The sequence below is a fragment of the Moschus berezovskii genome, chromosome 4, assembly GCF_049115385.1.
Source record: "Moschus berezovskii isolate FMDL1 chromosome 4, NW_MosBer_1.0, whole genome shotgun sequence".
Lineage (NCBI taxonomy): Eukaryota > Metazoa > Chordata > Mammalia > Artiodactyla > Moschidae > Moschus > Moschus berezovskii.
In genome coordinates, this window is record NC_142463.1 from 85,832,382 (window position 1) to 85,856,141 (window position 23,760).

General features: G+C 36.9%; 1 pseudogene; it reads right to left on the reverse strand.

The window, feature by feature from the left end:
* Positions 1 to 5,712: 5,712 nt before the first annotated feature.
* LOC129540399 (BRISC complex subunit Abraxas 2-like) lies at positions 5,713 to 23,326 on the reverse strand (annotated as a pseudogene).
* Between the last annotated feature and the right edge of the window lie 434 nt (positions 23,327 to 23,760).

Genomic DNA, 23,760 nt, shown 5'->3' on the forward strand with positions numbered 1-23,760 from the left:
ATTTGTGCGTGCGTGCTTAGTCATGCAGTCATGTCCGACTCTTTGCGACCCTTTGAAGAGTAACACACCTGGCTACTCAATCCACGGGATTCTCCAGGCAAGAATACTGCAGTGTTGCCATGCCCTCCTCCAGGGATCTTCCCAACCCAGGAATCTAACCTGTGTTTCCTGCATTGCAGGTGGATTCTCTACCTCCTGAGCCATGAGGGAAGCCCAAACAATTGTCAGTTAATTCAATAAACTAGGAGTATATATGTTATTGATCAGAAACAACAGGAGAAATATGACAGTGTATTGGTCTCTCCTTGCTTCTGTAATGAATCACCACAAACCAGAGTGGCATAAAACAATAGAAATTTATTATTTTACAGTTCTGAAGGTCCAAAGTCTAAAATCAATGAGTCATCTGGGCTATGTTTCTATGTTTCTCCTGAAGTCTTCGGAAAGAAATCTTTTTCTTTGTCTGTTTTAGTTTCCAGAGGTTGCCTGCATTTCTTGGGTTGTGGCTCCTTCCTCATGTTACTCTGACTTCTTCCTTCTGTCATCACATCTCCTAATTACCATCATCTTCTTTTTAAAGGACCATTGTAGTTATATTTAAGACCCACCCAGATCATCCAGGATCATCTTCCCATCTCAGAATCCTTAATCTCCAAAGGCACTTTTGCCATACTAGGTAACATATTTGCAGATTTTAGAGATTAGGCAGTAGGTAACTTTGGGGGGAATGTTATTTAGCCTACCATATTGCCTAGAAAATCCCATGGATGGAGGAGCTGGTAGGCTGCAGTCCGTGGGGTCGCTAAGGGTCGGACACTACTGAGCGACTTCACTTTCACTTTATGGACAGTGAGGCCTGGTGTGCTGCAGTTCATGGGGTTGCAAAGAGTTGGACACAACTGAGTGACTGGACTGAACTGAAAATCACCAATGATAAATATTAAGTGGTAAAATTATTTATAATTTATATTCATTCATTCATAAGTTATTGCTGTTCAATCACTAAGTCATGTCTGACTCTTTGCAACCCCATTAGCTGCAGCAAGTCAGGCTTCCCTGTCCTTCACTATCTTCAGAGTTTATTCAAACTCACGTTCATTGAGTCAGTGATGCTATCTAACCATCTTCAACCTCTCCCATTCCTTTTTCCTCCTGCCCTCAATCTTTCCCAGCATCAGGGTCTTTTCCAAATTACTCACTTATTATTCTTCATTCCTTCTACATGCAAAGAAAGGTAGAAGAGATACAGAGAGAAAAAGTACAATTCCTATACTAAGGAATTTAGTGTCTTATTTGAAGAAAGACAAAAAAGTGAAATGTGATGGGTGAATAAGAAAACATGTAACTCATGATTGAGGGGAAGGAAGATGTCAAGGCTATTTCCTAGGAGAGATCAGGATTGACATGTGAAGACAAAGTTGGCATCAGTCAGCAAAGTGATAGAGCACAGGATGAGTTAAGGCAAAGACGACAGCATGAGAAAGAAAGTATTCCTTATATTTTTAGTCACATGATTTAGTATTTCAGAGAAAACTGTGAACGCAAGTTATAGTAAATGTTAAACAGCCATTTCCTTTTCCTCTACTGATCTTAACATTCAGTCTTACACAAAAATGTGTATCAGCTCCTGTCACCACCCGTCGCTAATTAGACCATGATTGGACTTGAGGACAAGCAAACCTTTACCACTGGTAATTACTCAAATTTTCACTCCTATATGTTGAAACCAAGAGAAACACAGGCTGAGGTTAGTTGATGGTGCATACTAGGCTACAATACTCTGATGTAAAGTAGTGATATACAAGAATCACCCGCAGAACTCTTTACAAAGGTAATTTAAAATATCATGCATAGTTTTGTATCTTGAATTCCCACACACAAAAGGACAAACTAACTGCAAAATCAAAACCACGCAGGGAACATGTAAGACAAAACTATTTTACAAGTTATCCCTAGAAACCCTGATATATTCTTTACCAGCTGAGCCACAAGGGAAGCCCAAGAATACTGGAGTGGGTAGCCTATCCCTTCTCCAGAGGATCTTCGCAACCCAGGAATTGAACCAGGGTCTCCTGCATTGCAGGCAGATTCTTTACCAACTGAGCTATGAGGGAAGCCCTATATATTCACAGGGGAACACAAATTGCCAACAACCACAGAAACATATATTACTGACATGAGATCTGATAGAAGTAAAGGGGTGTTTGACCTGAAAATGAAAGAACATCAAATGGCCAAAAGATATTTTTTGGAACATGCAGCAGGAAAATTTGAGAACAACTGCTAAAAATGAAGCAACTTCCTCCAAAATAGCAGGTGAGTGAACTCCAGGGGTACCTGGTGAGATCATTGGAGGGGCTGAAGCAGCTTGTCCCCTATGAACTCTCAACCTCACCCATAAGAGCTCCCTTCTAGAATACAAATCCACATTAAGGAGAAGTAAGAAAGGGAAACCATCCAGGGGAAAGCTGAAGGAGCCAAAGCATCCAAGAAAGCAAGCTACAATATATATGTGTGTGTGTGTGTATAATTTTTTTAATACTAGACATAAACACACAGGTAGAAGAAAAAGCTCTGTAACATTAGCTAGCTAGTTCTGTGAAGACAAGTTTCCTAAACCAAGACATTTTCTAAAGATTCAGGAAAACAATTAAAAAAAATGAGCAAAATATAAATATCAGACTCAAATTCCATACAAAATTTAAGTTTACTAAAGAATTGCATGGGGAGTTTGTTAAAAATACAGATATCTGGCTCCTTTCCCAGGGGGTCTTGGCTATCAATTATTCACTGTAATATCTCCCCTCCCAACACATATCCAACTTATTTCCTTATTCATGCAAATATTCAAGTATTCTCCATCTTAATATCAGCAATAAGCCTCTGACTATACTCTTTATATGTGTATCTTACTAGTTTAATTCTCAAAGGAAACATTTTTTCCTACTTTTTTTCTGTAAATTCATTGCATCCTACTAGATTTATAGGATTATATTTACCCTCTTAAAATACAGTTTACTTCTCCAAATATACCTTGATTAGCCTTAATGCAAAAATGTGAAGACAAAGGCATTCAAGGTTAAATCTAACTCACTAGATTACATAGTGCATGAACTGTTTTTAAACATATTGGAAGAAGTAAACAGTGACTCTAAATATATGTTTACTAGAAGAGATAGAGTAAAAATATTATTTAATCAACAGATATTAAAAAACACATAACAAAACACATAACAAAAAAAATCAACTTGATATTTTGACTGTAAAGAACATAATCAAACATAAATGGAATAAAGTACCTATGCTTTCAAACTTTATGACAAGTGGCCTGTCAAACCAACCTCCTAGGTGACAACTAAAAGCATATCATCACTTTAAAATATTGTATTAAATTTTATAGCTTGTATTTTGGAATTCTATAATTCAGTATGGCTTAGGTAGAGTGATATGACTTGTATATAATCTGAGCATATTAAAACAAAGCACTGGAGGAATGGCAGGTCAATATACAATTAAGAAAAAAAATGTATATATGACAGTGTGAAATATGTTTGTTACCTGGGAAATATTCAGGGTAGATGTTAAAACCAAATGATGATATGAAGTGATGCTTCCAATACCTAAATTATGCTCTGAACTTGATGAAACTGAGCATGACAATCATTCAAAAAAGAACTTAAGAACTTGATGCATAAAATGAATTTCTTACTACTGTATTTCCTATATTATTATATTCATTTTCATGAATATTCCTAGAATTTCTGCAGTTGCCACAAACTAAGGAAAACACAGTTTTAGGAAGACTCTACTTCATGTTGGATTTCTTATATTCAAAATAAATTTGTAAAATTAATATAATAATACAAAATATATAGAATCTTGCTAGTATAAATCTTATGCTGGTAATCTTCACTCATAGCACTATGAGCATCACCAGTCTTCTCTGAAAATATTATTACTATATTAATAAGTGTAAACACTCAACATTATAAGAAAATCAGTACCTTTGACTCATGCCATACATTTAACCTACTGTGCCACTAAAATCTCCTGAGTTACAACCTCAATAAGTATTCTGGAAGTCTACATAAGAATGAATACTGACATTGTCCAATGTTATCACAGCTGTAATTTACAAAGTGATGTAAAGGCAATGTGTCAGGTAATATGATCAATATTTACATGAAAATTTGTCCACTTTGACTAATATCCTGAAAACAGCTGTTGACAATTTGCTTCCTTTTATGTTTATCCTTACTTTTCTATGATTTTCAGTGAAGCATTCAGCTTTCTTCTTCTTTCACTCTTAATTTTATGAACTCAAAGTGGAAAGTTGTGTTTAGTTTAATATGCCCTAAATTTAAGTTGAGCTATAACCCAGATCAAAAATTATTTTACTTTCTTCCAATCTGAAAAATGATTCAATCTCTGTATTTGGGGGAAAAAAGATTAAGAAGTTAAAAATATAGATCCTGAGTACTTTTTTTTACCTGTATGTCGTAGGTTTGCTTTTTTCCTGGATTTAAAATGAATCTTTATTCATCAAGATTCTCAAACAGTTTATTAAATAACTTTTCTCCACAACTAAAATTAACACTAGGATTTCTCAGAAAAACTAAATGAGTTAAATGTGTAGTAAATCCACTGTGTTTGAAATCTGTTCATTGTAAAATCTGAGTCTGCTACATAACTCCTTTCTGTCATCAGTTACTGCTGTGTGTCCTTCCTTTAAGACTCTAGAACAGAGACCATGAATTGACTAATGCAACACAGCAATCACTGTAATCCTCCAAAACTAAAGTAATTTATTTGATGACATACTTATTTGGATGATTACTTACTGGTAATTAGCATGTCAACCTTATTTACAAGGCATTCATTTTAAGTGCCAATAAATATTAGTTAAATATTAGGCTGGGAGCCTGGTAGGAGGCTGTCTATGGGGTCACACAGAGTCGGACACGACTGAAGTGACTTAGCAGCAGCAGCAGCATTGGAAAAAAGTTGAAACAAAGCCCTCTCTTTCAATCCCACAAAGTCACATCCAATAAAGACAAGAGAAGGCACATCTGATTTGTCCCAATCAGTCTTCTTAGAATTATCAAAACTTTTCTTCTGGTAAAGATGAATTTGACTTATTATGGAAAGAAAGTTCTTTGAAATCTGCTGCTTGACTCATTTTCTTTTGAAAAAAAGTAAATTTCAAGGCCTCGTAGTACAAGAGGTAAGTTTTTCATTTATAATTATAGAACATTTATAGACTTCTTGTGCTTCCTCTCTAATTCCCAATTTATTTTAAAGAACAAAAACTACATTTATAATTTACTTTGCTTAAAGTTAACCACATACCCTTGAATCACATCAGAATTAGACAGTTTGATTCATGGTTGCACCTTGACATCTGCACACTGGGATGAAAGATGAGGACTCACATACGTGAAGTTTGAACAAGTTCTGAGCATAAGGACTCTCCTCTTAGGAGAGTTCAGGGCTCCAAGAAAGCAATTCTCCCCCAGGATATGTTTTAAAACATTGTCTGAATAAGTAATTTTAAAAAAAAAGTGCTGAGTGAAGAGTTCATCTTCTTTAGTTGAATGTGGGAGGTCTGACTGTTCCTGGAGCCCCCATGGGTACATGTCAGTATTCGCGAATTCCTCGAATATGAGTTTTCCCTTATGTGTGTGTGGGAGCCAATGGGAGTTAATCAAAGTTTCATCTTGCTCCACTTCCAGGATACTTCAGTCTGGCATTAGTGAAAGCATAATTGGCAGGGCCCACAGCTTGAGATCAAGGCATAAATACACTTTCCCTGTGAGAAGGGTTGGACGTGGTTTGACTGAATGGGTGAAAATCAAAGTAAGAGGGAAGAGGATCACAAGCCTCTGTATCTGCTAGTGTACATCTGCCTTCAGCTACAAATTCTGGGTATCTGAGGACCAAACATGGTTTCCAAACTTTCAGATGGCATGTCTCCTTAACATCACCTGCTGCAATCTTCTTTCTTGTTCTTTACTTTACTTTGTATTTCATCTGAGTGATTTGTTTTCTTAATTTGTTCACTTCTACCTGATAAGATTCAACAACTCACTCACTCTTTTCCACATCTGCACACACTGCCTGTGTGAAGGATGATATAAACCTATAAATAACCCTGATGTCTTTCATTACTCCATCATATTAAAAATGTCAAAATCAGTGCCATGTTCTTTAGCAACTGGCATGACTTAATATTTGTCACTGAAGGCAGTTTGTACTCATGCTGGCTAACATTGCCTAGATTGGGAATAGCAAAGCATTTCCTTTGATTATGTTTTTCATTTAGTCTGTAAAGAGACAGTTCTAAAGCAAAAGGGGAATTGATGGCTCTGGAGATGAAACTGAAGAGACTGAAAAGAAGATTGGTCTTGGGGAGAAAGCTGGGGAGCTGCTTGTGGAAAAACTCCTGAGTATTTCTGCTGCATGTTTTGCCAGAATCTGTACCCATCAGTAAATTTCTTCATCTAATATTTAAGGATATCATGCAAACTGTCTTCATTAATTTTGCTCTTGCCTGGTGATAAAAACTAAAAAGTTTTGAAGAAGTCTAATGGTTTCAATTACTTGCAGAAATTCTGTGTTGTTGATCTGCAAGTTACCAGTGCTAAAGCTTTCATCTTATCTTACCTGTTCCTGCAAAACTCCTTACTTGAATCACTTCAGTTCAGTCCCTCAGTCGTCTCCGATTCTTTGCGACCCCACGGACTGCAGCACGCCAGGCTTCCCTGCCCATCACCAACTCCCAGAGCTTGTTCAAACTCATGTCCATTGAGTCGGTGATGCCATCCAATCATATCATCCTCTGTCATCCCTGTCTCCTTCCACCTTCAATCTTTCCCAGCATCAGGGTCTTTTCCAATGAGTCAGTTCTTTGCATCAGGTGGCCAAAGCATTGGAGTTTCAGCTTCAGCTTCAGTCCTTACAATGAATAATCAGGGCTGATTTCCTTTAAGATTGACAGTTTGGATCTCCTTGCTGTCCAAGGGAATTTCAAGAGTCTTCTCCAACACCACAGTTCAAAAGCATCAATTCTTCAGCACTCAACTTTCTTTATAGTCCAACTCTTACATCTGTACATGGCTACGTGGACCTCTATCGGCAAAGTAGTATCTCAGCTTTTAAGTATGCTGTCTAGGTTGGTCATAGCTTTTCTTCCAAGGAGCAAGCATCTTTTAATTTCATGGCTGCAGTCACCATCTACAGTGATTTTGGAGCCCAAAATATGAAGTCTGTCACTGTTTCCATTGTTTCCACATCTAGTTGCCATGAAGTGATGGGACCAGATGCCATGATCTTAGTTTTTGAATGTTGAGTTTTAAGCCAACTTTTTCACTCTCCTCTTTCACTTTCATCAAGAGGCTCTTTAGTTCTTTTTCACTTTCTGCCATAAGGGTGGTATTATCTGCATATCTGAGGTTATTGATATTTCTCCCGGCAATCTTGATTCCAACTTGTGCTTCATGCAGCCCAGCATTTTTCATGATGTACTCTGCATATAAGTTAAATAAGCAGGGTGACAATATACAGCCTTGATGTACTCCTTTTCCTATTTAGAATCAGGCTGTTGTTCCATGTCCTCAGTTCTAACTGTTGCTTCTTGTCCTGCACACAGATTTTTCAGGAGGCAGATAAGGTGGTCTGGTGTTTCCATCTCTTGAAGAATTTTCCACAGTTTGTTGTGATTCACACAATCAAAGGCTTTGGCATAGTCAATAAAGCAGAAGTAGATGCTTTCCTGGAACTCTCCTGCTTTTTTGATGATCCAACAGATGTTGGCAATTTGATCTCTGGTTCCTCTGCCTTTTCTAAATCCAGATTGAAGATTTGGAATTTAACAGTTCACCTACTGTTTAAGCCTGGCTTGGAGAATTCTGAGTATTAGTTTGCTAGCATGTGAGATGAGTGCAATTGTGCAGTAGTTTGAACATTCTTTGGCATTTCTTTTATTTGGGATTGGAATGAAAACTGACCTTTTCCAGTCCTGTGGCCACTGCTGAGTTTTCCAAATTTGCTGACATATCGAGTGCAGCACTTTCACAGCACCATCTTTTAGGATTTCAAATAGCTCAATAGGAATTCATCACCTCCACTAGCTTTGTTCGTAGTGATGCTTCCTAAGGCCCACTTAACTTCACATTCCAGGATGTCTGGCTATAGGTGAGTGATCTATACCTTCCTTGAATGGTCCATTTCAAGAAATAGTGACCTTCCTTTAATGATTCCTTACAAATAGCAGTCACCAAGTATAATCCTACTTAGGCTGGCTTGTCCAATTTGATGGAGATCAAATTAACCCTTGAAAAAAAGGACAACAGGAAGCAAATAAGAGTCTGCCTAGCCTAGGCTGATGCTTGGGGCCCCAGCTTATGATGAAGGCAGACCTCAGAGAAGGCACTGACCTAGGGACCACAGCGTGGGGCTTGGAGCACTCTCCACGGGTGTTTATATGTAGAGTTCAGAAAAAAGTCCATTTTATATTTTCAGTATATGTTATATACTCAATTTAAGATCCTTCAGATTTTTATAGCGGTTTTAAACCATTCAAATTTATTATTCTAATTGTTATTTAGATGTCATCTTCTAGAATCCTATATTATGCTCTTATTTTACTGTCTTCTTCTTAATTACCTAATTACTTATTTTGTAATGTATTGCTACTTTTTAAATACTAGGGCTTTCTTTTTTCCATGCTGCCTTCAGAAAAAGAAGAATTGAACATTTTTATAGCTTCTAGCTTCTCCCTTACCTTCTGACTCTTCCCACATATCTGCATTTTATCTTGAAGTTAGAGTCCATTAATTGTCACTTGTTTTTCTTTTGTATCTACTCTGATCCAGCAATTATACTAGTTAAGATTTCAGTACTAGTTCTCCTTTAATTTTGATGTTCTGTATTCTAATTTATTCTTCTTAGTCTTTCTCCTATCTTAATGATATGGTTTAGTTAAGCCTAATTGTTTCTTCTCAAAAACAATAGCCACACTTAGTGGATATTCCATTATTGGTACAAAACAGTACCTATAACTTTGAAAAATCAATCATTTAACTCTTCATGTTCATCAATTATTCCATGAGTCTTTTTGAATTTCTGGAGATATATTTAAGTATACTCTATACATTGTGTTTTTATATATAAGACAAAGGATGATCAATTTAAACAAAACAGGAATTTGTTCTAAGTGAACAAAATGCTAAAAAGCTATAAAAAGAAAAAAGACATTGTTGTTGAGCTCAAAGTGTGGAATTCCACATTTAAGATTGTAGATTACATCTCCCAGTGTTTTATTCAGGAGAGGATATTTAAATAAATTGTGCAATCCATATTTGTTTGTTATTTCATTGTATTTAGCATTGAAAATTAAAGTTAAAATTGTTAATGTCTTTTAGTAGTAGCTTATATTCGTACATTTTACTTTGAACATACTAGGTCTTTTTAAAATTTCTCTTAGTTCCCAATATTGAAAATTTATTTCTTCTAGTTCTAGGTTTTTTATTTTATTTACTACATCTTTGCTTATTTACTCATCCTTCTTTGTTCTGTGTTTTTTTTCTGGGGACTTCTCTGACTTACACAGCATAGTTTTATTCTCCATTTCCTAGTGGAATAAAATTGCTCCAATCTGTTTTCTATTTCACTTCCTTCATTTTTTTCAAGGCTAATTCTATGCCACTATGTTAGGTGTTTTCAATGTTTATTTTATTTTTTATGCAGAAATTATTTCCATCTTTCTTGGATCATTGTTAAGATCCAACTTCAGTTTACTAGCCATTGATATGAGTTGTTTTTATCAAACTTTCTAGGAATTCATATGAAAGTCCCTCTTTAAGAATTCATACTACCTTTAAATTTTGTGATTTTTCTTTTTCTTTGATGTTATAGAATATTTTGTTTGCTTATTTGTTTCAAAGTGAGAACTGAATTTTAAAAATTAATACTATTTATTACTTATTAATACTCTTTATTAATCTTCTGGGATACAAAACTTGAAACAAACATAAAAGTCCCAATGTTTGTAACAGGAAAGTGGACCAACTTAAGAAATTCCCTTTACTTGCCTTCAAAACTCAAATATTTTCAGAAACACATTTCTCTTAAAAAACAACAACAACAACAACACAACTTTCGATTTCATGTTGGCAATTTAACATCCCAAGGGATGGATAAATGAATGAACAAAAATGTACTTTTATAAATGGTTACTGAAAGCCGTATGTTAGAATACAGATAGCAGCACTCTTTCTAATAGCTCAAGCTAGTAAACCAAACAAGTAGCAAAAGCAAATTTTCAAGAATAGCAGAATGAATATATAAATTGTAGTATATCCACAAAATGTGATATTAAACAACAGTACTAATGAATAAACTACTAACAATGCGAGTACTCACACACATAAGATTGAGTGAAAGAATCCAGCCACAAAACCAAAATCATCTATGGTGAAGAGAAGTGGGCTAGTGTTACCTTCAGTGAGGGCACTTGTGACTGGGAGGGAGCAAAAGGCCCCACTTGGGAACTGGGAAGGTTGTTTTTTTTTTATTGCTCTGGAAAGGTGTTATATGAACATGTTCACTATGTGAAAATTTATTGAGAAATGTAATTTATGCAACTGCATATGTGATTTATGCAGTTGTTTGTGTGCTTGTTATACACAATAGCTTATCTTAAAAATGTGTGGAATGTAGGGGTAACCACATTGCATCTGTATCTGCCATACATGAGTAATTAATCACCTGTATTATCTATAACAGATACATTGTCTAACGATAGCAGGTATCATATGCCATTAAACAAGATTAAAAAAATAAGTGTTACCATAAATGAATGAAGAGAGGCTGAAATAATTTTGATGAGAAAACAGAAATGACTTCATACAGGAACTGTCAGTGTAGAGGATTGATTAAGTGCATAGAGAGACAAAATGAAAGGAAATCAGTTAAGGAACTACTATAAAACTACAAGGATTGTATCTTAAGAGTTAAGGGTATTGTGCCTTGAGCAATTAGGTGATTTCTAAATATTTGCTAAATGTGAACAACAGTAGACTGAATGCTATCTTTGACAATAAACTGAATTACCACATGGAGGAAAGAAAGCACAAGCTTTTCTCGTTATTTATACGAATTATCTTTTGGGAAAATTCTGTCCATGAGCATGGGTTTTGGAACTTTGATTCTCATTAAACAAAAACACATTGAACAAACTTTTGTTTATATGGCCATTAGTGTGTTGGAAATATGGAAACTAATAAACATCAAAAAAGTGACAAAGTAATTGCAAATTACACGTTATGAAGATTTCCAACTCAGTGAACTCATTGATTTATCTTTGCACTTGTTCTTTTTCTTTATTTAAAAAGTGTAAAACAGTATTCTAGAAACGCAGATGTAAGAAAATATAAGAAGAAAAAATTGCATATACCCAAGCAGAGACATTACTTTGCCAACAAATTTCCGTCTAGTCAAAGCTATGGTTTTTCCAGTAGTCATGTATGGATGTAAGAGTTGGACTATAAGGAAAGCTGAGTACCGAAGAATTGATGCTTTTAAACTGTGGTGTTGGAGAAGACTCTTGAGAGTCCCTTGGACTGCAAAGAGATCCAACCAGTCCATCTAAAGGAGATCAGTCCTGAGTGTTCATTGGAAGGACTGATGTTGAAGCTGAAACTCCAATACTTTGGGCACGTGATGTGAAGAGCTGACTCATTTGAAAAGACCCTGATGCTGGGAAAGATTGAGGGCAGGAGAAGGGGACAACAGAGGATGAGATGGTAGGCTGGCATCACCAACTTAATGGATGTGAGTTTGGGTAAACTCCGGGAGTTGGTGATGGACAGGGAGGCCTGGTGTGCTGTGGTTCATGGGGTCGCCAAGAGTTGGACACGACTGAGCGATTGAACTGGACTGAACTGAAGGTGACTTCCCTATCATGGATTAAAAGCACCTACTCATCCACTGAGACAGTATCTGTTGTAGAGGGTCTAACTTCACTTTCAGCAGCATTGTTCAAAGAACAAACAGAAAAACCCAGCAACTCTACTAAACATGGACTTCTTCAATCAGCTAGCAAACACAACCAAGTCTAAAACAAGTCAATGATTATTTGTATTGGGTCAGAAAGCAGAAAATCAAACATATAGCAGCTCTGGATTTCTTCAAGAATGGCAAATTGTCTGAGGTCAACAAAACTTTCTGCAAATGTTGCTTCTCCCTGCAAAAGATCCTATTAGTATCACAACTGTAGACATCCCTGTCATTTTTAAATGAATTTGGAAAGTGATGTCACTTACAACCCTGAATTGTGAAATATAAATGAGAAAGGAAGCAGATGTAGACTCAAAAGAAGAAATATAACTTTAAAAAAAAAAAAAACCCTCCAAATTTATTCTTAGCTCATGTAGAGGTGACGGTGACAAATAAGAAACTATGGAAGGGAAATAGAGGAGACCAGTAGGGGTGAGGCTGAATGAAGAGAGATAGGAACAGCATCAGAAAGCCATGCCACCTCCTCTCCCACCCCATTCCCACTCTTGCCTCATACTTTGCTGGCTTGGCACTTTGTACAAATACGTAACTGCTTGGAGAACTCCTTGAAGAGGAATTGTGGGGGGAAAAACCTCTACTCACTTGCCCACAGTGGACAACCTGGTCAAATAAGCTTGCATTACTGCAATCTCCAATTGAAAGTAAGTAAAATCAAATGAGCAGTATATGAAAAAATAGGATATATAAATGTGGGAAGGAAAGATCAGTACATGCATATTTAGTAAAAGAAATTTCTAAAGCCTCATCATGTGTGCAGATGATAACAAAGCTGATCATTTCTAGATATTATAAGTCCAGACAGTACCAGATCACTGGCATTCCATAAACCAGAACAGAACTCTGACCTGGTGGCATCAATCATCCAACTAGGTCATGCAGAGCAGCTTAAAGACCACACTTCAGTTTGTAGCTCATAGTATAATTCTCACTGTAGCCTTTCTGCCCATACAGAGCAAAGATTTTAGAGCAGAAAACTTTCATGTCAATAAAGTAATTTTTTTTTATTGGTTCATTCTTAGGCTCCTGTACTGAGCTAGATTAATTAAAAAAAAAAACCTCATGAGCAGCACTGAGACAGAAATGCCCAGATTTTTATGTTTTATGCTTTGTTTTATTTTGGGGTAGGGAGTCTATCTTGTCTCAACTCCTAGTACCCAGTATAGGCAAAGAGGGCAAGTCCTCAGGATAAAGAGTATGGGAGGCAATTCCTTGTTAATGCACTTACTCTGTGACTTTAGGCAAGTCATTCCCCCTCCTCGCAACTTTAGCGCACCCTTGTAGAGTGTGGTTGGTAATAATACCTCTTTCTGGGATTGTTTCAAAAATGTAATTAGATAATGCCTATGAAAGCACTTTGAGAACTCTAAAGTGCTCTGCAAATATAAAGGATAAAAGATTGGAAAGCAGCCTCTGGGTGGCTCCTTCTCAAATATGCCCAGATATTAACATTTTAGTGGTGAAAAAAGAGTTCTAATATTTCTCATTGGCACTTTTGTACTGCAGAGGTAAGTAATCTAAGTAGAAGGAATATATTTTTCCTTGAGACTCAATAAAGCTATTTTCATTTTAATTGGGAATTTGTGACACATAAACATTTTTATTTTCCCTGAATTGACCCTGTTGGAAAAAATATTCAAACGTTGCTCACCACTTGTCTAATGGAAAAATCCAAAGTCAAAGGAACCCTGTCCTTATCTTCCCATCAAAACCTTGAGTGTGACCTTGGACAAGTTACTATTCTTCACATCAATCAGTCTGTGCAACAAATATTTATACAGCCCCAAATGTATGCCAAGTTCTGGGCTAAGCTTGGCCTGAAGAACAAAGAAAAGAGCTGAAGACATCGTCCTTTACATCTAAGAAATTCACAATTTAATAAATTTTTTCATCTTCCAAACAGAAGGGGTCTCTCAGATGTGTTACGAGGATAAAGGTATAGCGTGAGAGAGTGCTTGGCAAAATTGGAAAGTGATACATATGCAAAGTGGTATTATCACTAGACATGAAACCATCAGTGGCATGAAAATGGTTAAAGAATACTTAAAGATAAGGGATTAATGTTTATAGAGCTTCTGCTCCATATAAAGAGATCTAGCTATATTATTTCATCCACACAACAAACTGGTTAGATAAACAGTAATGACTGCTTTTGACTAGTGGAAAAATTGAGACTCATCGGTTAAAATGAATTAGCTAATGAATTAGAGCTACTATGCAAACCAAGGTCAGTTTCATACAAAAACTTACAAAAACAGTTGATGCAGATTATGCATTGCTTCAGTAATCCACACACATTTTCACTGGAAAAGGAGTTGCCCAATCTCAACAGCAGCAATAATCAGCTGTAGAAATGGCTAAGAAGATTTTTTTTTCAACTTGTTTTTTCTTTTTTAATGTATTTGAAGAAAAGGAACAAATGAACAGTAAGTTAATTTCACTAACTGAATATATCAACGTGCTGCTGCTGCTAAGTCACTTCAGTCGTGTCCGACTCTGTGCTACCCCATAGACGGCAGCCCACCAGGCTCCTCGGTCCATGGGATTTTCCAGGCAAGAGTACTGGAGTGGGTTGCCATTGCCTTCCCCAAATATATCAACGTAAGGAATCCAAAAATGGTATCACTGTTTTCTTAACTTTCTAGACACAAGTCATGCCTAGAATAATTTTTGTCTAAAAGCAAAACTAATGTTGTTTTCTGAATCCTTAAGTAGCTAGAATGGATGACAAGACTGCACATTTCAGCACTCATAAGGTTAAAAGAATTATTTAGAGAGGACTTCGTGAAATAATTTCTGTAATGCTTTCTGTGTGGATTAGCATACCAAGCAAAATACAAAAGGTAGCTTAATGCCTAGATATATTAAAATCAAGAGCTTAACGTCTAATATCCTCTCTCCAATCAGGTATGGATTTACAAAACATTTTACTACAGTTGTTATTTTTCCTGGCTAAAACTCACAACTAAATCCACTAGCCTGAAAGATTGCTGAGTTATATTGGTATGATTTCAAAATTTATCTTCAACCTATATAGCAGAATGAGATAAACTCTGAGGGTATGCAAAAGTTTGAAACTGCTTAGAAACAGCTAAGAGGGGTACATGTAAACCAAGTAGTCTGGAATTATAAATATGTAATGACTATTTAAGGGGAAAAAAAAAAACTTAAATGATTGACTCCCTTGCTGACCTAAATGGCTATGAATTAACATGGTTCCCTCATAGCAGGAAGAGAGCTACGAATATTTATCTAGCATCTACTAAATGCTAGACTCTGTGGTACATGCTTTTTATACATTATTTCATTTACCTCCCATAAAAACCCTATGAAGCAAGTAATGCTCTCTTTATGTTCAGGCCAGATGATGGAAAACCCTGATGATAGTAATGGGATTTATAATTCAAATAATGATCCAAATGGCAACCCACTCCAGTACTCTTGCCTTGAAAATCCCATGGACAGAGGAGCCTGGTAGGTTACAGTCCATGGGGTCGCAAAGAGTCGGACACGACTGAGCGACTGAACTGAACTGAACTGAACTGAATGATCCAAAACACACAACTAATAGCAGAGTCAAGATTCATCACCTAGTCTGTCTAGTCGCTTCAATATCCTGCATCCCTTTTCATATTAGCTGCCTTAGAAGCTGCCATCTCTTCTCTGTTTGCCATGTGCAAACACAAAATCCTTGAAAGGCAATGAAAAAATTCCCATTATAGGTTCATTCATTCACTTAACAAATAATTATTAAGTACCTGCTCTTTGTCGAGCCCAGTGACGGGCAACACAGTGGTGAAGAAAACATATGTGGGTTTTATTGTTTAGTCACTAAGTCATGTCCTACTCATGTGACCCCATGGACTGTACCCTGCCAGGCTCCTCTGTCCCTGGAATTCTCCAGGCAAGAATACTTGAGTGGGTTGCCATTCTCTTCTCCAGGTGATCTTCCCAACCCAAGTATCGAACCTGTGTCCCTTGCATTGGCAGGCAGATTCTTTACCACTGAGCTATCAGGGAAGCCCTCATATGAAGTTTGCAGTATGAATTGTTTTACATTTTGAACTTGAGGAGCCTCAAAATAACTCAGAATTGAAAATAAACTAGACTCCACTTTGTGAACTGGATGTTTCTAGTCTGTCACTCACTGTGTGGTGACTCAGGTTAAACATTAAGCACACTGAGTGCTGTTGTGTCTTCTATAAAATAGAGATAAAAATTGTAGTATTTACCTCAAGGTGGTATTATGAGGAACATATAACACAATGCACATGAAATCACCATCAACAAAGATAGACAGATACATATACCCATATAAAAATTATCATTCAGGTTATTAAGGAAAAGATACACTTTTAGCTTATGAAAAAGTAATTATGTGACATGATGGCAACAGTTTCTATCAGACTGCATAGTTTTGCTCATGTAGACATATAGATGATAAATTGGAAAATGAACTGCAGAAAAAGTTGATTTTTTTATTATTCTAATTATTTGATATACAGTACCAAGGCAATTTGGAACCTCATAGAGTATAACTTTGGAATTTTTATCTTGTGGATTTAGATTTAACTGATCAACCCAAATGCTTTACCAACACTGGGTGGTGAGAGTATACCAGATTACCAGAAATATTTAACACAAACAGATGCTCATTGTCCAGTGTGCCAGGCACTGTGATGGGCACGAGAGATGGGCCATATTCTCAGGGAACCTGCGGTCTACTGAGGGAGACAGAAAATAGCCAGATATTATTCATCATTGCTGAATGTTAAACGAGGAAGGTTTAGGGCATCACAAAAACACAGTCTGAAATTATTTAAATCCATTCTGTTGTTGTTGTTGTTACTTAGCCACTCACTTATGTCCAACTCTTCATGACTCCATGGACTGCAGCCTGCCAGGTTCTTCTGTCCATTGGATTTCTCAAGCAATGATACTAGAGTGGGTTGCCATTTCCTTTTCCAGTAGATCTTCCCAACCCAAGGATTGAACATGTGCTTCCTGCATCGGCAGGCGAATTCTTTACCACTGAGCCACCTGGGAAGCCCTAAGAAAGAGGTACCCTGTTCCATAAAGACTTCTGAGGATGTGTTGAAGAATGTGAAATTTCTCCTCACTGTAAATATTAGGAGACTTTGATTCTGAGTTGAATTTTGACTTGAGGACAAGCAACAAGATCACAATCAGACTTGCTCTTATGAGCCATCCCACTGGTATCTGGGTGAAGAATGAGTTGATAAAGTTAAGCCAGGAGGCTGATTAGAAGCATGCTGAAATCTCTCAGCTGGAATTTCTGCTGAGTTACCATGACCCAAGACTGATAATAACTGACTGCCATAAAAGTAAATCATAAGCATAGTGAATTATTTGCCAGAGAAATGAAATGCTAATTGTAATGCAGGAGACTAGGGAGATGTGGGAATATCATCTGGAGAAGGACATGGGTTCTCAAAACAGCAAAAGTATACTGAATCATTTGCCAAAGAAATGAAATACTAATTGAAAAGCCAGAAGTGTACTGAGTAAGGTGAGGAAGATCATAGAGGTGATTAAAGTGATTTCCTTTGGCTTAGATTAACTGGACTTCCAGGATTGACTAGAACAATCTTCCTTGCCCTCACCCCTCCAGGCCTCCCAATTATCCTTTTGATCAGGGGGAGAAGTGTGATTGCTCCCCTTTCAGTAAGTAAAATGCAGGTCCCATCTGTGGGATGCCAAAGGCCAGGCTGATACAGCATTTACTTAGTTGGGGGCAAGGGTCTTCTCTGGCGAGAATTCATTTGTGGCTTTCAGCCCTCTCTTACTCATCACATTCTTACTACTCAGACTATTTCTTCTCTGCACACATCACTGCTGTAGAGCAAGGTATTTTTTGTCTCCCACAGGAGGATGGATTTATTCATTTCAGTGGTATCATAATACTGAACAGTTGGTCATTGTACCTTACTGTCTCCCTCCTCATACACTTCTGCTTTGTCAGCCACAGTCCCATGGTCAAAGGCTGTGAAAACCAAAGAAAACATGTTATAAAAGCAACTATGCTAGTGAAAAAAACATATAGACCCTCTTGATATGAGTGAAAAATCCAACAATTCATTTATCTGTCCTTTTCCTAATGGACTCTAAAAAGTTTATGTTGATACAAAGCCTCACATTTGAATAATCTATCTCATATTTTTATAGTCATAATAATTATTGACCTAATTTAATTTGTGACTTTAAAAGGAGTATATTATTAGATAGATCAGTTATGCAACCAGAACATGGAAATTAAATAAACTATTCAGAACTCACAGGTAAATTTAATAACTGCTGATACATAACAGCAGAACACATGACTCCAGGATGAATTGCAAACCCCCACACCAGGTCTAACCCTGGAGAAGGAAATGGCAACCCACTCCAGTGTTCTTGCCTAGAGAATCCCATGGACAGAGAAGCCTGCAGACTATAGTTCATGGGGTGGCATAGAGTTGGACACAACTGAAGCAATTTAGCACACATTCACACCACGTCTACAGGCTCTGGTTAGCTGAACTGGCCCTTTGATCAAACTGTAAAGCAGGATCAAAGATAATCTTTGTTCAAAGTCAAAACTCCATGTGTAAGTCTTCCCATTACTATTTTGTATTATCTGTGGACTTTTGATTGATACTGGAATGATAATAATAATAATATAGTAGTAATAACAAAAACAATGATAATTGAGCGGTTGTCGCATAATGGTTAATATTCAAACAACAACAACAATAAGGAAATAACCCACTCCAGTATTCTTGCCCGGGAAATCCCATGTGAAGGAGTCTTTTGGGCCTAGAAAAGAAAACAACAGTCTCAAAGGCCCTTGCTGAATCACATAACTTCGGAGAAAACCAAACAGAACTTTAGGTCCCACCCTGATGCTCCAGGCCAGTTGCATCTATCTGGACTTATTACCCCCTGTCCAGAAACCTTCCACCCCCTACACCTGCCCTGAAGACTTATCACCCCCTGCCCAAAAACTTTCCACTCCCTGCTGCTGCTGCGTCACTTCAGTCATGTCCGACTCTGTGTGACCCCATAGACGGAAGCCCACCAGGCTCCCCCTTCCCTGGGATTCTCCAGTCAAGAACACTGGAGTGGGTTGCCATTTCCTTCTCCAATGCATAAAAGTGAAAAGTGAAAGTGAAGTCGCTCAGTCGGGTCCGACTCTCAGTGACCCCATGGACTGCAGCCCACCAGGCTCCTCCGTCCATGGGATTTTCCAGGCAAGAGTACTGGAGTGGGGTGCCATTGCCTTCTCCGACTCCCCAAAAGACTTATCATCCCCTGCCCAACTACAAATGCTATCTCAACTAAAGAATACCCAAACCATCCCGCCTGATTAACGTTTTCCTTATCGCTTCCACAAACCTCCCTATAAATATGGAGCCTCCCTGATCCCTCTCAGTGCTCAGCCTGGTTGTTAGGCCAACTGTCGCCCCCTCCTTGCCTGAATAAAGGTAACCTACTTCTGTTGAGGTCGTCTTTCCTTTTTCTGCCTTGCCTGAACTATGCCTTACACCATGGACAGAGGAGTCTGGTGGACTACAGTCACAAAGAGTCGGACACAACTTAGTGACTAAACAAGAGCAGCAGCAAGATGATTAAATAGGCAGGTTCTGGTTCACATTTCTAGGTTTAGTGTACTGACTCCAACACTCTAACACCATGTGTGAGCTCAGGCAAGTTACTTATCCTCTCTGATTTTCTGTCTGTCTGTTTCTCTTTTTCTAAATAACTGTCATTCATGTGTAAGAAAAAAAGTTCTGTTATGGTTACTGAGGGGAAAGATAGGGGAAAAGAATAGTTATGGATTTGGGAATAGGCATGTACACACTTCTATATTTAAAATGGATAACCAACAAGGATCTATCATATAACACATGGAACTCTGCTCAATATTATGTGAGCCTGGATGGGAGGGGAGTTTGGGGGAGAATGGATACGTATGTATCCATCAGTTCAGTTCAGTCGCTCAGTCCTATCCGACTCTTTGCAAACCCATGAATCACAGCACGCCAGGCCTCCCTGTCCATCACCAACTCCCGGAGTTCACTCAAACTCATGTCCATCAAGTCGGTGATGCCATCCAGCCATCTCATTCTCTGTCGTCCCCGTCTCCTCCCACCCCCAACCCCTCCCAGCATCAGACTCTTTTCCAGTGAGTCAACTCGTCGCATGAGGTGACCAAAGTATTGGAGTTTCAGCTTTAGCACATATGTGTATATGTATATGTGTATGTGTATATGTATGGCTGAGTCCCTTCACTGTTCACCTGAAACTATCACAACATTGTTAATTGGCTATACACCAATCCAAATGAAAAGCTAAAAAAACAAGAAAGAAAAAAATGTTGGTGGATTATAATAATACCATCTAACAGATGTATTTTAAGGATTAAAAAAATTAATACCTATTAAGTGCTTAGAAAATTATCTGGCACATAGTAAACATTCAATAAATGTTGCCTACAATCATTATTTGTAAAATATGTACATGTATCTATAGTATTATATTACTAAACTATTATTTGTATTACTGTCATCATTATTGTTACTACTAGAAGAGCTGACTCATTTGAAAAGGCCCTGATGCTGGGAAAGATTGAAGGTGGGAGGAGAAGGGGACAACAGAGGATAAGATGGTTGGATGGCATCACCGACTCAATGGACATGAGTTTGAGTAAACTCTGGGAGTTGGTGATGGACAGCGAGGCCTGGAATGCTACACTCCATGGGGTTGCAAAGAGTCAGACATGACTGAGTGACTGAACTGAACCGAATCATTATCTGACCTACCTTCTGGCTCACAACAACCTCATGAAGTAGGTGGTAAACATATCTCTGCAATTACTCAGCTTATTAAGGGATTGAGTCAGGATTTGAATCAGATATCCCCAATATCAAAGTCCTTGTTTATTAATTTCTTATTGCTCCTATAACAAATGACCAAAAACTTATTGTCTAGCATGGGTCTCACTGGGATAAAATTAAAGTTTGGCAAGCCTATGTTCTTTTCTGTGTTTAGGGGAGAACCCATTTCCTTGCTCTTTCATGTTGCTGGCAGAACTCAGTTCGTTGTGTTTATCAGACTGAGATCTCCATTTCCTTGCTGGCTGTCAGCTAACTATTCCCAGCTTCTAAAGATCGACAAGTCTCTGTCTCATGACATCCTTCCTTCAATGTCAAATTGAACTTCACAGAGCAAAGTCCCTCTCATACCTCAAATGTCTCCTGCTTATTCTTCCAATCACATTTCTCTGACTCCTTTGCTTTCCTCTTCTACTTTTAAGGACCCAGGTAATCAGACCCACATAGATAATTCAAAGTAGTCTCCTTATCTTAAGGCCATGACCTTAATTCTATCTTCCAAGTCCTTTTTGCCAAGTAGTATAACCTATCCACATGTTTCAGAGCCAAGGGCATGGGCATCTTCTGTGGGCCATTGTTCTGTATATTACACTGTGGCACCTCTGATTTGTCTGGGGGACCAGCTGGAGTCAGTGCAGCAAAGCTGCAAGTGATAGAGGAAGAGGAAAATGAGCATTATAAGCAAGAGGATAGGTTAATCAAACTTTCTAAAAGATAACTCTAATTGCATACTAAGTATGAGACCAATGGTGAAAGCAAGAGTGTGGGTACAATAGATTAATTTCCTGAAAAACAAATCACAAAATATTAAAGTAGTAAATAGGGAAAAGTGAAAAAGCTAAAAGAAATTATGGCTACATATTAATTTGACAGTACTAATTAATTAATTGGTTGAAAAGAAATGAATTACAAAGAAAGATAATTAGAGTTGACCAAATAAGATGTGTATACAAGAATATTTCAAGGAACTAACATCATAAATTTATTAATATCTTTTACCAATCAATAATATGAAAACTCTAATAGACATGTAGACAAAGGAAATGAATAAACAGGCAATTCATAATTGAAGAAACATCAGTGTTCAATCAATATATGGAAGCATACACACATGCACACACATACACATATATAGAATTACACATCAAATTTAGGCAAAGATAAAAATTTGCCCAAGTAAGAATGTTTCTCGGTGATATAGGTTCTAAATATTTATCTCAGGGAAATAAGCAGAAATATACACCAAAATATGTATAAGGATACACATCAGAGCATCATTTACTTATAGTAGAAAAAAAAATTAAGAAAAAGGGTATGTGCAACTAAAATGGTCCCTTGTGTTTGCAATGAATGTCTTATATAACCACTGTTCAATGTTTTTGGCCAAACATGTGAACATGATTTGGTATAGAAAACAAACAAAATAAAAATCTATTAAAAGTGTTTGAGAAGAAAATAAAAATCAAGTTATTGGGATTTTCATAAGAATAAAGATTTGAAAAGTAGTCAGATCTAACCAAGCCATAGTGAACCCAATAGGAAACTGCTTTAAAACCTTTTGGAAGAGTTCAAGGTACAAACACAGAACTATTAGGGAAAAATAAACCAGGATAAAAGCTAAAACACAAATGTGAAGCAAGTGTATAAATACATCTGGTTTAATGGAGATTGGAGCAAACATGGAATTTAGAAAGATACTATCATAAGTTGAGTAAGATATAATCATCAGTTTTCATTTAATGATTCAGAATTAACCATGATTTTCACTTAACGAGTAAGATTTATGGTACTCTGCAAGACTGAAAATATTAGTAATTAATACAAAAGGCTTGGTAAAGAAATATGATCACTCACTCAAAGACAATTCAATATTGGAAATGAAGCATGATTACTTTATATTCAGCAGAAATTTATAATACTAAATTGACAGTAACATTTAACTATAGGAAGAGAATTTAAATTTCACTCAGATTTCTCACTATGAGTAATGAATAATCAACCCGGGAATAATTGCAGTCATAAAACATCATTATTCATATACTTCACCTCCCAGGGCATCTCTGCACAATATTGACTATGAGAATCCTGAATCAAAAAATGGAGAAATGGTCATTCCCATTGGCATCTGAAAAGGTTTTAATAGTCAATACCAAAAATACACAAGATCATAAAAGATCAGTCAATAAAGGACAAGCGATATTAATCAAAAATAATTTAACCTTAATTCAACATATTTACCTGGAAAGAATGGAGCTATACTCTCCAGAAAGATTAAATATGAAGGCACTTCCAGGTTCAAAAACACTAATAATTTGATTACTACCATCTTCCTCTGAAGAGCATTTCATTTCCCCCATTATTCCTCTTCTTAAAATCCATTCTTTAGAAAATGTTTCAATTCTTCCCAAAAAATTATTTTCAATAATCTTGGTACTTTAATATTGTTCACATGCTACAATTTTATACACAGTGTGTGAATCCCTGTATCCTGTGTTAAATTTACATTTTTAAGAGTAAATGAGTTCTACTCATGTCCTATGGAAATAGTATATTACTAAGAAGAAGAAAAATTCAATAGAAAACCTTTGTAATTCCTTGCTTCCCTTTTCGTTTTAGTAGTCAAGAGAGGTCAAGCTCCCTACCCAGATCTGCCTTAAATCAAGTACTATGTGAAGCTGCCTAGATGGGTTATTCCCAAAGTCAAAGAATACAAACTTCTGATACTTAGGATCTTCAAAGAGACATCATAACCTTTTTTAATCAGTATTTAATTATAAGCTGGAGAGTCCAT